The sequence below is a fragment of the Falco biarmicus genome, chromosome 4, assembly GCF_023638135.1.
Source record: "Falco biarmicus isolate bFalBia1 chromosome 4, bFalBia1.pri, whole genome shotgun sequence".
Taxonomy (NCBI): domain Eukaryota; kingdom Metazoa; phylum Chordata; class Aves; order Falconiformes; family Falconidae; genus Falco; species Falco biarmicus.
In genome coordinates, this window is record NC_079291.1 from 30,292,732 (window position 1) to 30,305,628 (window position 12,897).

The window sequence follows — 12,897 nt, forward strand, 5'->3', positions numbered from 1 at the left end:
TGAGCCAGAATCAAAACAGGAACTAAAACCTTGAAGCTGTCATTCTCTAGGAGAGAAGCAGCATGAGTCAGCTGTCAGTGGCTGCCAGGGGGAGGCAGGGCCTTCACTCTGACATGTATTTTTAAAAAATACTGTAACATATAGTCTTGTCCTACTCAATGAAAGATGGAATGACCGGGGAAAAAGCTTACCACAGGCTGTAAAGAACAACAATGTAAAACATGTCTTTAAGGGTGTTTTCTCCATGCAGACCATCCTTGTGAAGTAAAAAAAAATATATTCTTTGCACCAAAGAAGCTGGTCTGAGTTATTTTAAGCAGCCATTTTCCATCACGGATTTGCCAGGGAAGGAGCTCGGGAATCTGGCCACCCCATTAACAGCAATTACACACTGCACTCTCTCTCATGTCACCAGACCATGCAGCTTCCCCACGCAGGCAGGTTGTGCCTATGTCTTGGTCCTTCCCAGGACAAAGAAAAGGAATTATAGACATGACCAAAGAAAGGCCACTTGGATTTCTTGAGCTGGTAAATGAATCAAAGGTAAGAGTGGCAGCTTCTACAGTGAGGGCTAATTTCTCTCAAAAGTGACTAGAATATTATTTTATCACCAGGACAGATAATGTAAGTAGTATTCATAAAGCAAAGAAATTTTCACAATCAGAAAAAATACCGTAACTAACATGTTTACTTTTAGGTAAAATGGTAGAGGGATTTTTTCACTAAAACAGCACTTTGACTTTTTCTGTACTATAAAACTAGCTGCATAAATTAAAAAAAAAAAACTAGAAACGAGCATGTATGCATGACAGCAAAATTTTGGTGCCTGCATAGAGTTTTGGTTGTTGCTCAACTCTTCTTTCTCATCAGCTGTTTTATTATATTACTGATTGTCTTCATTTACCTTGAGATCCTTCTTTCTGAAACACCAGTGAGAACAGAAGCGAGCCAAACCCTTCACAATGTAGCTATTCACTGCGGACTCCACTAAGTGGTTGCTCAAGGTTATTCACATCAAGAGCAGTTGCAATTGTTCCTACAGGGTTTGTGGGAGATAACAGCATCCTTTCTCTGCACCACAGGAAGCATACACACCACAAGCATGTGTATCACTGCCCTGATTCTTTGCTTCCTCCTCCAGTGCAGAGCTGCAACCAGCAAGGAAACAGCCAGGAAGGGCTGTCAGTGACCGTCACACCCTCCCTTTTCGGCACAGAAAGCTCAGGGCAGGTTTCTTCCCTTTTTGCTGCATGATGACTCCTGTGTTTTGTTAAAGATTCTACACGTGACAGGCAAACTGGTCCGAGCTCCTATCCACTTTCCTCTTGTCTCCGAGCATCCACCCAGCTCAGCAAACACAGCAAGGCAAAGCCATGTTCACTGCAGCCGCCAGCTTGCACAGCGACGCCACTCCCTCTGCAGAGGCACGGTTGAGGCAGGGATGCAGACACTTAATTTCCGGAGCACATCTATCCTCCCAGGTTGGTTTGCACAAAGCAGCCTGTGTCCCTGAATTCTTTTCCACAGATACGATAACTTTACTGAATGCCCAGCAGGGCCTCACCCTGAGCAATGAACTTAATGTGACCAGCTTAGGGATCAAAGGTCTTACTGAGCATTTACAATACAAAAAGAGTAGGCAAACAATATGGCAAGAATGATCAAGCATTCAAGAACCATTCCCTACCGTTTTATTTGATAGGATATGCTGTTTCCTGTGCTCCCTCAAGCCCAGAACATTACAGGGGGGAAAAAGGCAGCATATTAATCTGCAATAATCAAGCAAGAAGGAAACAGGATGGGTCAGGATGACAGCTACTCCCCCATGTCAGTATATTTAATATCTTTGTTGAACAGGCTACCCCGTGAAAAACCTCCCTATAGTTCCCCCAGTACAGCAGCTTGGTGCAGTTGTTTAATCTCTCATTTCTGGGCTCCTCGGAAGCAAGAACACCATTAGAGCCAGCACTGAGGCACGCCTCAGCCTGGGCTGGCAGACCTGATCCCCTGCCCCTCCCCCACCGGGAAGATCACGCTTAGCATCCGCCACACCATGGACATCACACCAGGCACCATAAGGGGAGGCCTGACCATCTGCTGAAGACAGCATGTCCCCTCTCAACGGCAGATTCGTTCAACTTGACTGTCCCCCTTCCCAGACATGACTTACTGGTTTGGAATAGATTCACCCGTAGGGGAGCAGGCATTGGCTCTGCTTTAGCATTTCTTCTCCAAGGTAATGCCACCTTTGGCAGTGTTGTTAGTGCTCAATGCTGGCTGTTGATCATGATGAAAAGACCCTCAGATGGATAGTCTTGATGTTACTCTACAAAAGACAAGCAGGAAGGTCCATGAGGCTTTCCAATTTTGCAGCAGCAAGCAGTGGTCTTAACGGATACCAATTGTTTGAAATAGCGAGGAAACAAGCTTGTCTTCCATCCCCAAATATTAACCAAAAAAGAGGTCTACTGTATCACTGCTTCAGCAAGACCCCTTATCCTTTCTGGAGTCTGCATGTGTATAGTCATACATATATATTAAAAATATATATATATGTAGATTTGACAGAGAGACACAGTAATTTGAAATTTTTAGAGTAGCTTTTAGTGGTATATGGAGATTTGCATTTATTAGGAAAAGGAATGAAAGTAAACAAGACGTAGGACAGGTCTGAGATTTAGGACAAATCATTTAAAACTAATCAGCCTATAAATAATTGCTTAATACCAAAGGAAGTTCTTTGCAACTTAAATAAGCAGCAGCCTGAGAAGCGGAAACCTTCATGGATAAGTATAGCATGGGTATAATGTATCCCTGGAAATGCTCTTGAAAACATCAAGGCAGCAAGGAATAGGATGGCAGCCATTCACCGTCTGACACGTGTTCTTTCCTTCAGTGAAAGTGTTTTGAAAGGGACTTGCATGGCACAAATTCTCAACAGATCTGCTATCGCTTGGCAAAACATGCTGCAAGCAGAACATTTGCAGCAGACATATTATCTAACCTAGGTCACCTCCTGATTAAACATACATAGACTGGAAGGAGATGAGTCATTAAACCAGATAGAAATACAAGCCAAGCTACAGCTTACGTGGAGAAACTATATCCAATTAGCTATGTAAGTGAGCTAAAAGCAGGAATTAAGAGGAATGTAGTTCTAGGACACTCCTGCCAGCACATCCGGTTCAGGATGCCTGAACATATGCATGCTCCATCGCATGTGTGATTTATATTTCCACATTCTGTGCCACAGGGACGGTGTTTCAAAGATTATTAAATCTTGACATCTCCATAACTGGGAAATATGAAAAATGAAGGAATTAAAAGAGTTGAAGCAGATAAAAACAGATGCTTCACCACATTATTTTAAAACCAAGTTATAATCACACATATATGCACCATTGTGCCCCCAGGTCATTCAGGGAGTGGGCTGAGATCTTAGTCTAAGCTGGTGCCTCAGTTCAAAGCCAATCCCCAGAAACTGGACAGGAACCAGGACATAACTGAACATTTACGTGTGACACACAGGCATACCTCAGCCAGCTTAACCTTAAAACCATGTCTGGCAGAAGTGAAACTCTTCATATAGTGCTGGGAAAGAAAGGGGGGTTGAGCAATACAGCAAAGCTCACCCAAGAAGGGGAAGTTCTCCAGCAACTGAGAGAAATGGACATCATCGGAATGAAGGCACTTGGCTAAGCAGTTACCTGATTACCCATAATTATGAAGCCAAGACACTCCATCTGTCAAACTGACAGTACCATCACTGCTATCTCCCCAATAACCACAGTGCTGCACAGGCCAATTTTATTCCTTCCGGAATTAAAATAGGTGACAGCATCATATTACATCACCTAAGATTTCCCATTCAAAAGCTTTTCCAAATGTTCATGTAGCTGTGCTGTGCCCAGATGATTCCTTCACAGCTGTGTGCATTTACAACATTGCTCTGCTCCCATAGCTCTGGAACAGGTGACAACCTCAACCTGGCAAGCACTCTGTGCTCCCACAAATTATATTACTTCTCTTTTTGTTACTATAATAGTACAAATTTCATAACTGAATCATTTCATATGTTCATGATTTTTGGTTATTTGTTTCCCTTTTTTCAGGCATAAAAGGTAGGAGTCCTTTAAAGAAAAAATGGATCCAAGTTGTAGATGTCATATTGAGATGCCCAGCAAGAACTCTAGAATGACCCAGGTTCATATCTGAAACAAACTCTTCTGGAAAGGTAAAAGCTGTAGTCCTTGTTCAGTGCTAAACATCTAACGCATGTTTAACAGTTTCTAATCAACAAGAACATGAGGGTGACTGAGTAGAGTCCTGAGTAATGACTTAACCTATTTCATCTAGCCAATCTCCCACCAGACTGTCCACCTGGTTAAATCCTTTCTAAAATGCCAAGTTTGTAACTGACTCATGTTTTCACTTACAGAAATCTTCACACTGCCAGTTCTTAATAGATCTCCATGAGTTAGAGGCAACATCGGCAATTCTCTGCATCACAATTTCACTTTGGGAAGTGAAGCCAAAATAGTTACTTTTTCAAAACAATTTTTATTCCTTTTGCATGAGAAATTTTGAAAGAGTCTTACTTTTCATTCCCAGATTATTTTTTTCCAAAATGACAATTTGACACAATAAAAATCCTATTTTTCGATCAGGCACTCAAATATTAGGCACAAAAACATTAGCATTTCCCAAAACACTTTAGTGATACCACTATAAAGCTGTTATGCTTCAGACTGGAGCTCTGCAGCATGAAGTAAGCAGTGAAAAGCTTAACTGGGATTTATTTTTTTTTACAGATAGTTTTTTTAAAGGTGTTTAGTTGACAAGCAAAAAACTCTCTGCATCTCCAGCCTGCTCTTTCAAAAAGGTTACCCAAGTCATAGTTTTCATCCTTCTGCAGAAGTTTTAATGAAATGAAAAATGAATGAATGAAAGAAAGTGCCCTCCACCGTTCCTTTGATGTTTTACATGGTGCAGAAGCTATGAATAGGCCATGGGGCAGGCAGTATCTTCACTAAAACAAAGAACTAGTGCTATTATTACAGCCTCCAAACATGCATTTATTTTCCAAATTATCAACACTAGCATCTGCAGCTAACAGGGAAAGAAATGTTGCTGGGTCTTTCACTAGTATCTTTAATATTGACCTAGCATGAACTGGAGAATAATACAATCTTAAAAATGGAGAACAATGAAACAATAAACCAAAATTGTAGGGAGGAGCTTTTATTTGCATTTAGTTTTATATCCAGTTCACTTCCCATTAGTAAAATTGCAGTAGCACTTTTTGTACAACTGAGCTGCAATCTATTGTTTAACCAACACAATAAACCCAGCATTAACTTTTAGCCACCTCAGATTTGCTGAGTGAGAACGGCATTCCTGCATTAGGATGCACTCTCCAGTATGTTCAGAATGCCATTCCATCCTGCATAAAACACGTAAAGAGAAAGGAAAAGGCTATCATGCTTCAGGAGTAGAAAAAAGGTTTTGCCATTCATCTGCCATAATATTTAAACCTTATTACGGTGATAAGCCACAGGTGCACTCTCACTTGCTCTCCCCTTCCCTAATAAAACTAAAGGCAGAAAGTAGAGTATTTTGATTATTAATTAAACAAAGCCACTCCCAGATTGCTATGGTTCTAGAGAGCAGAGAGCCAACACCCAGGGCTGCTGCTATGAGAGATTCCTGCTACCAGCTCTGCGAATCATCCTGGACAAGACTTGCTCACCAGGCAGAATTCAGTGAAACAAAGAAAACTGGAGAGCAGCACTGTCACACAACTGGCTAGAAGGTGTTACAGAATTCAGCTCCTGCCACGATGCATCTTCCACTTGAGCCAAAGCATTTTATCAAGCAAGATTTCTATATAAACCAGTTTGCAAGGAGAGCCGACAATTTATTATACCAACTAATGCAGCCAGAAAAGCAAGGGGTGTTCAGTCTGAGATTCACTTGACAAGGGCTGACCTGTAAAAATGGAAATTTTTTCATGTCCCCTGACAGACCATCACAGTAGAATTCCTTCAAAAAAATGACCTTTTGACAAGTGGTACAGAGCTCGGTTTTAACCTAAAAATGTTTAGAAATTGCATTACAATAGATTTAAGAGGGAGTGGCACAGAGAACTTGGAAGCTTAAATCTCTCTGCTTATTATGAACCGGATCACTGAATGAACTCACAGAAAGTTTGTTTGCTCACCAAACAGGCAACAGGAAAGAAGCATGGCTACATGGTGTGCTCTCTTGAAGGCAAAACTGTGACTTTCCTGGAGGGGTCCTTTCTAATAGATTCAGGTGTTGCAGAGTCATTCTCCTTTACATGAGCAATGTTAGTGACAGGAAGAAAACCCCAAGATCATGCAGTAATAATACCACCACCTCTGGAATAATTTTTCTCTTCAATTTGAAATATCTGTAAACACAAAGCACCAGTTTAATTTTCCCCACACTTCTGTGAATTTAACACTTCTTCCCTTAAATGAACATCTTTATGTATCCAAGGCACGTCAGTTGGAAAAGATTTGGTAAATTAAAATCTTCCCCCCCCCCCCACCACCTCATTTCCCAAATTAGAAAGAACTAAGAAGCTTGCAGGTAATTCAGACCCGAGCTCTGCTAGCCAAATGTACACGCAGCAAATGGCCCTGCTGACTTCACTGGAGCACCTCAGAGCGTGTGTGGTACAACGCATTTTCACAGCACAGGCTCTTACAGACAGATTCAAACACTATGGCAGCTCCCAGAAACTCTTACAGTCTGCAACTGGAATAGTTAAAAGGAAGAGCTACTTGCATTAGGAGTTTTATATTCCTACATTTCCTGTATTGCTACCCCAGAAGAAATGGGGTGGTTTTATTTCAAATCCAGTCTGAATGCCTGAGAGAGACAGTTTGAAAATTCCTATTATTATGGTGCACCCATGCTTAAGTTTCATTAACATAGCAGTGTCAATCACCAAAAGGATGATCTCGTAGTTCAAGATGCAGCTTGCTACTGCTTATATGAATTCTCAGGCTTTTATGATGACTCTACTTTAATCAACCAGTTATAAGAATGTTATTTATTTTGGGGGCTGAGTCAGGACAGTAAAAGCAGAAAGTGGGACTGGTTCTACACAATACCTACATGAGTGACAAAGTCAAGCAAACTAGGTACTGGTACGTTGCACTTATCAACCAGTAAGCTTGCAAAGAAATACAGGTGTGACAATCTTACTGGTCAACAGAAAGAAGAAACCCAGGTATAACAGACACCTCTCAAAACAACAAAGACATCCTTAGTTGGACCCACTGTCTGGTAGACTGTCATTTTCTTTTAAAAGGGAAGAGAAAGATTTTTATAGGAGACCATGCCAAAGGTCCTGACACCTAACCATAGAGAACAGCTTTGCAAGTACACAAGCATGACATTTGCAACATATGAGAGTCCATGTGAAGCTCACCTAAAGCTGCAAATCATTAGATAAGATCTTTGCCTAGTCATTTTAGGGTTTTAAAACAGAAAACATAGGGAGCTAGAACAGATGGTAGAGCTTACCAGCTGTTTATAGGTTATTCTTTGACATCACGTGAGACAGGTGAAAGTAACATTTATCATATAAACCTTTAATGTTTAGCTGGGAAATATATGGTAATTATATGTTTATATATAAAAAAATATTATATACATAATACATACATTAAATATATGTATATATGGGAACATATAATGTTTTATATGAGAAAAGCTCCCATGCCTATGGTCTGTTGGCATGTGGCACCCATATAGTTACAAATTACTGAAGAGTATAGCACAGGCTATTTGTTTCTCTCCAGGTAAGTGACATCATCTACTTGACTGCTATTCATTGAATTCAGTTTATTTTAGCTTTTTAGAAAGATATTTGACATTTAAAACTTACAGTCAGTGGAGGGATCAGCACCATGTATTAAATTAGCAACTTGGATGTCAGCCCTGCCAGCCAATATACCAAAGTAGCAGACACCAGAACTTCACACCAACCAGGCAAAACCAGACATTTCCCCCATTCTTCCTGTGCTGATGATTTACACCCCCTCCACCCATGCCAGAAAGCAGGTGGGTGCTACCAATTGGCCCCAGGTTACTTCTGCCCAGTAACAGCTGCAGAATGCAGCAGGCTGCTGGTCGCAGGCAACCACTGGCTGTAAGTTTTAAATGGTCTAATCTCTGCATGACATGCAATAGGAGTACAAATTGCTGGCATTTGTAATGACTCAACGTATTTAAACTCTGAGAACTCAGTCAAACTAGGATAGTTACAGATCTTTCAACAGAGGACAAGAAATGTCACTGTATTTCATCTTTTCCACTCAGGCATTAAAAGCAGAAGTAGCTCCTAACAGACGGTTGACATAGCAACTCTAGTATGTGCATTTTTACATACGTATGACTCCTCAGGAAGTTTTAAGTGGTCTACCTTCAGATCACCCTCCCTTTTCCATCTTTCCCACCCAAGTTCGTTGTCATGCAGAGATTAGACCACCTATGACTTGACTACATGGAAATTCCCTGCCTCCCAGGGACTCTCCAAGTGGTACAGCTGGATGTAAACGACCACATTGCCTAAGCTCATTATTTCAGGCATTCTCAGCTGCTGGAACGACTTTACGGGGAGGGAGAGGAAATGAGAGCTGGCTGCTCTGCCCCAACTTTTCTGTGCTAAGCAGAGCTGAAACACATCTCAGCCCTTGGACTGCTGTAAACTAAGGATTTCACAAGATTTGGGATAGCGTTGCTTACACCAGCTACAAAAACCGTAGCTTTAAAGGAGCATTTTGCATTTGAATGCCAAGATAGAGCCACGTTATCACTATGCCACTGGCTGGAACTGGGCCAGGAGAAGAGTGGGAACACCCATCCTCCTTTCTGCTCCCTGTGACTGACGCTGCTTATTTGGTGGCACCACCTGTGGGAGGGTGCTTACCGTTTCCAGGCCATAGCATTCGAACAAGACTTTAGGTGCACATTGCCTGAAGTCATTCTAATTGGCTTAAATATCCAGCTAACTATTCTGATAGGGATATTACAACTGTGTTTGTACAGTGTATGACCCACATGGTGGTGAAACATGAGCACTTCATGGGTAAAAGTTAATAACCATTCATTACTGCTCCAGCAATAATATCCTAATCTGTGACCACAGTATGGCATGTTTCCATTAATTTAGCGTTTATGTGGCAACAGGTCGGCTGTAGCTGAGAGCGGAATATGACTGGGTTCGCTTATAAGTCCACCTTTGTACTATTTAACCTTCCTTTCATATATGCTACATATGTAGAATCATTAAATAACCAAATTGTTGGATTTGGAAGGCATCTCTGCAGACTGTCTAGTCCAAGACCCCTGCTCAAAGCAGGGTCACCTACAGCAGGTTGCTCAGGACTGTATCCAGTCGTGGTTTGAGTATGTCCAAAGATGGAGATTCCACAAATTTTCTGGACAGCCTGTTCCAGCCTTCAGTCATCCTCACATTACGGAAATAAGTTTTATCTTACATTTGCATGGAATTTCTTGAATTTCAGTTTGGGCCCATTGCCTCTTGTCCTGTCAGAGAAGAGTCTGGCTTTGTCTTCTTTACTTCCCCCACATCAGGTATTTATAGACATTGATGAGATCCCTCTGAGCCACCTTTGCCACAGAATGAACAGTCCCAGCTCCTTCAGCCTCCTCTCAAAGACAGATGGTCTAACCCTTCATCATCTTTGAAGTCCTTTGCTGGACTTGCTCCAGTATGCCCATGTCTCTCCTATACTGGGGAGCCCAGAACTGGACCCAGCACGCCAGATGTGGCCTCGCTTTCTTTGTCCTGCTGGTGATGCTTTGCCTAATGCAGCCCTAGGAGTTGTTGGTCACCTTTGCCTCAAGGGCATGCTACTGGCTAATGTCCAACTTGCTGTCTACCAGGAACCCCAGGTTACTTTTGGCAAAGCTGCTTTCCATCTGGCTGAACCCCAGCGTGCACTGGTGCCTTCCCAGGTGCAGGTGCTTGCATTGCTGTTTGTTGAAGTTCATGGCGTTCATTTCTCCAACATGTCGCGGTCCCTCTGTGTGGTATCACAACCATCTGGTTTACAAAATGCTTCTCCCAGCTTTGTATTGCCTGTAGACTAGTTAAGGGTGTACTCTTTCTGTCCATTAATAAAGATGTTAAGTAATATTGGCCCCAGTATTAACCCCTGGGGTACACCATTAGTGACTGGCCTCCAGCCCATGCGTTGCCAATCAGAACCCTTTGAGCCTGGCAGTCCATGTCACTCTCCTCTTACTTAGTCCATATTTCATCAGTTTTTCTGTGGGGATGTTATGGGAGATATATCTTCTCTCATGCAAAGTGACTGTGTTATGCATACGTTCCCTGACCGAGGAAACGGCTCAGCTCCTTCAAGACAGATGATCTTTGAGAAGCCACCATCATTGATGCTACTGCTGACAGCTTTCTGCACAAAAACATTCTTTAGCAAGAAACTCAGGGTAATTTACTGGCAATGTGTGCTAAGAGATTATTAGCAGTAAAATGCGATTCTTCAAAGAAATAGAGGGAAAGAGTCTCATCCCTGTGAGACGGGCTATTTTTGCAGGAAGTGGGGTTTAGACAGGAGGAAGATTGAAAATTCAGCAGAACTTTATACTCACACAATCATGGAATGCAAAAAGAGGAAGGATTCTGCCATGGGACTATGTCAGCTGTACAGGGATTTTTTAAAGTGATCTTGGTTAAGACCACTTTATGTCCCTAACATTTGTGTTATATTGGCAAAGTTATATGTCCCTAACATTTGTGTTATATTGGCAAATAAAAGATTATTTTTGGAGGCAGAATATCACCTTAGCATAGAATATAGGCAACCTAAAAAATAAACAATAAGTCCTCAAACTGACGGAATAGTTTGGATCCTTCATCTTTGTAGCACCTATTTAAGTAGTTGCAGCCTGCTATTAGATAGTGCCTTAACCTCCTCTTTGACATATTAGACAAGCCCAGCCAATTTCCTCAATTTTAGTAGAGGAGGTCAGTTAGACAGAAATTTAGAGCACTGCACACTGTGCTAAGAAGCTAAGAAGGTGAAAGCATAGAGGACTTTACCCTTGATCGAAATTCAGAGAATAAGTTTTACAACTTTGTGTCTGAGGCCCGGATAAAAAAAAAACCCAGATTATACTCAGGATCTGGGAAATCCGACTCAGAAAATGAGACTGCTAAATCTCAAATTTAACCTTGACAAAGCAACTGGAATTGTCAAAGCAAAGACCCTCATTCAGTTCAGACTGAAGTAGAGGGAGAAAAAGCTACTGTGATGTGGGCATGGTGGTGACACGGTGGAATATCTGAGATATGACAACTGTGCGATCTGCTGCAGAACAGCAGCTGAACGTCAACACTGGAATCCCTTAAAACTGTGCAGTCTGTGCGATTGACTAAAACTGCACATTCTATGACAACTACACAAGCCAAGGCAAAGTCAAGAGTTTGGGAGAAGATGGAGGGTGCTGAGGAGCACATCACACAGGCCAGAAGGTGTCAACACCATGAGAGTCTGTACAGCTTGGAGAAAAACAGTGACAGAGACAAACTCAGCAGAACAAATACACTTCATTGCAGAGGTAATGCTGATTACGTTACTGGCCCAAAATCAAAAGCAATATTAAATAATGTGAGATTATCATACAAGCAGTAGTGGGGCTAGGAAAGCAGTTGTGTCAGTGGGTTCAGCTGGAATTTCACTGAGCAGATGTATTTACTGTTCATTAATAAAAAAATTAAAATACAATTAAAAAAAAAAAAAACAAAAAACAAAAAAACAAAAAAAAACCAAAACAAACAAAAAAGAACCCCAAAGAATTACCAGGATGGGATCCTTTTCTTTCTTTTTGTAAACTAAGGCAAGTTGGTAGGAATAAAAAAAAAAAATAAAGACAATCCTGTCTCTTACTACTTAGGGACCATTTCTGGGAATCAGAGCTGGCATCATGTCACTGATATTTACTAGAAGCCAAAGTCTTCTGATCTTCAGGGTAAAGCATTTGGAAAATTGAGAGGGCCTGGGCTGCAGATAACCAAACATAAATTTGAAATAAGAGCAATGAATACAAGGAGCCACACGGAGAGATGACTGTAAGGTGGCAGCTCCAGGAGACTCACTGAATTACGGACATTGTGGCTCAGCTACTTGACCATAACGGAGTTTATCATCCAAGGACCAAGGGAGGCAGGTTTTCTTAAAAAGTTATATTAACAGAAAGGAGTTAATTAAAAACACTCCATGTCATACTAAGTACAAAACTAAGCTGTTCAATACACAAAGGTCTTCCCACCATACCCATATATCACAGTACAGTAAAAATAGGAGACTGCTGGCTTAGAGATTTTGAACAATACTGAAAGCTGAATATCAGTTGCTCAGACAGGGGAGGAATCATTTGCTTTAATCTTGGAGTACAGCAGATTTTCTGGTTTTAAACACAGGTAGTTATTTCCATTAATTAAAATGCCTTTACTTAAACTTGAATTTTAAATAAAAGAAGTATAAAAATTTCAGGCATGAAGCCCTGCTGATCATAACTGACCTGCCCAGTTAAGAAGACCTGATAAACAGTCTTCTTCATAGGCTGTGGTCCACCCCCAGCTTCCCAGTCCCCCTCATCAAAGAATCGCTCTTCACTTCTTCCCTGTGGGTCCGAACAAAACATTTCAAAGTTAAATCTATATGTTGTCAGGACCAGGCTTTCTCTTACCAAACAAAAGTTGAGCGATGAAGTCCCACATACACTGAAAACCTTGACACTCCTTGGTGTAACAGATCATGATAATTTCCTTACTGTTGTGGAAAAGGGCACTAAACAATACAAGAGCAAGTA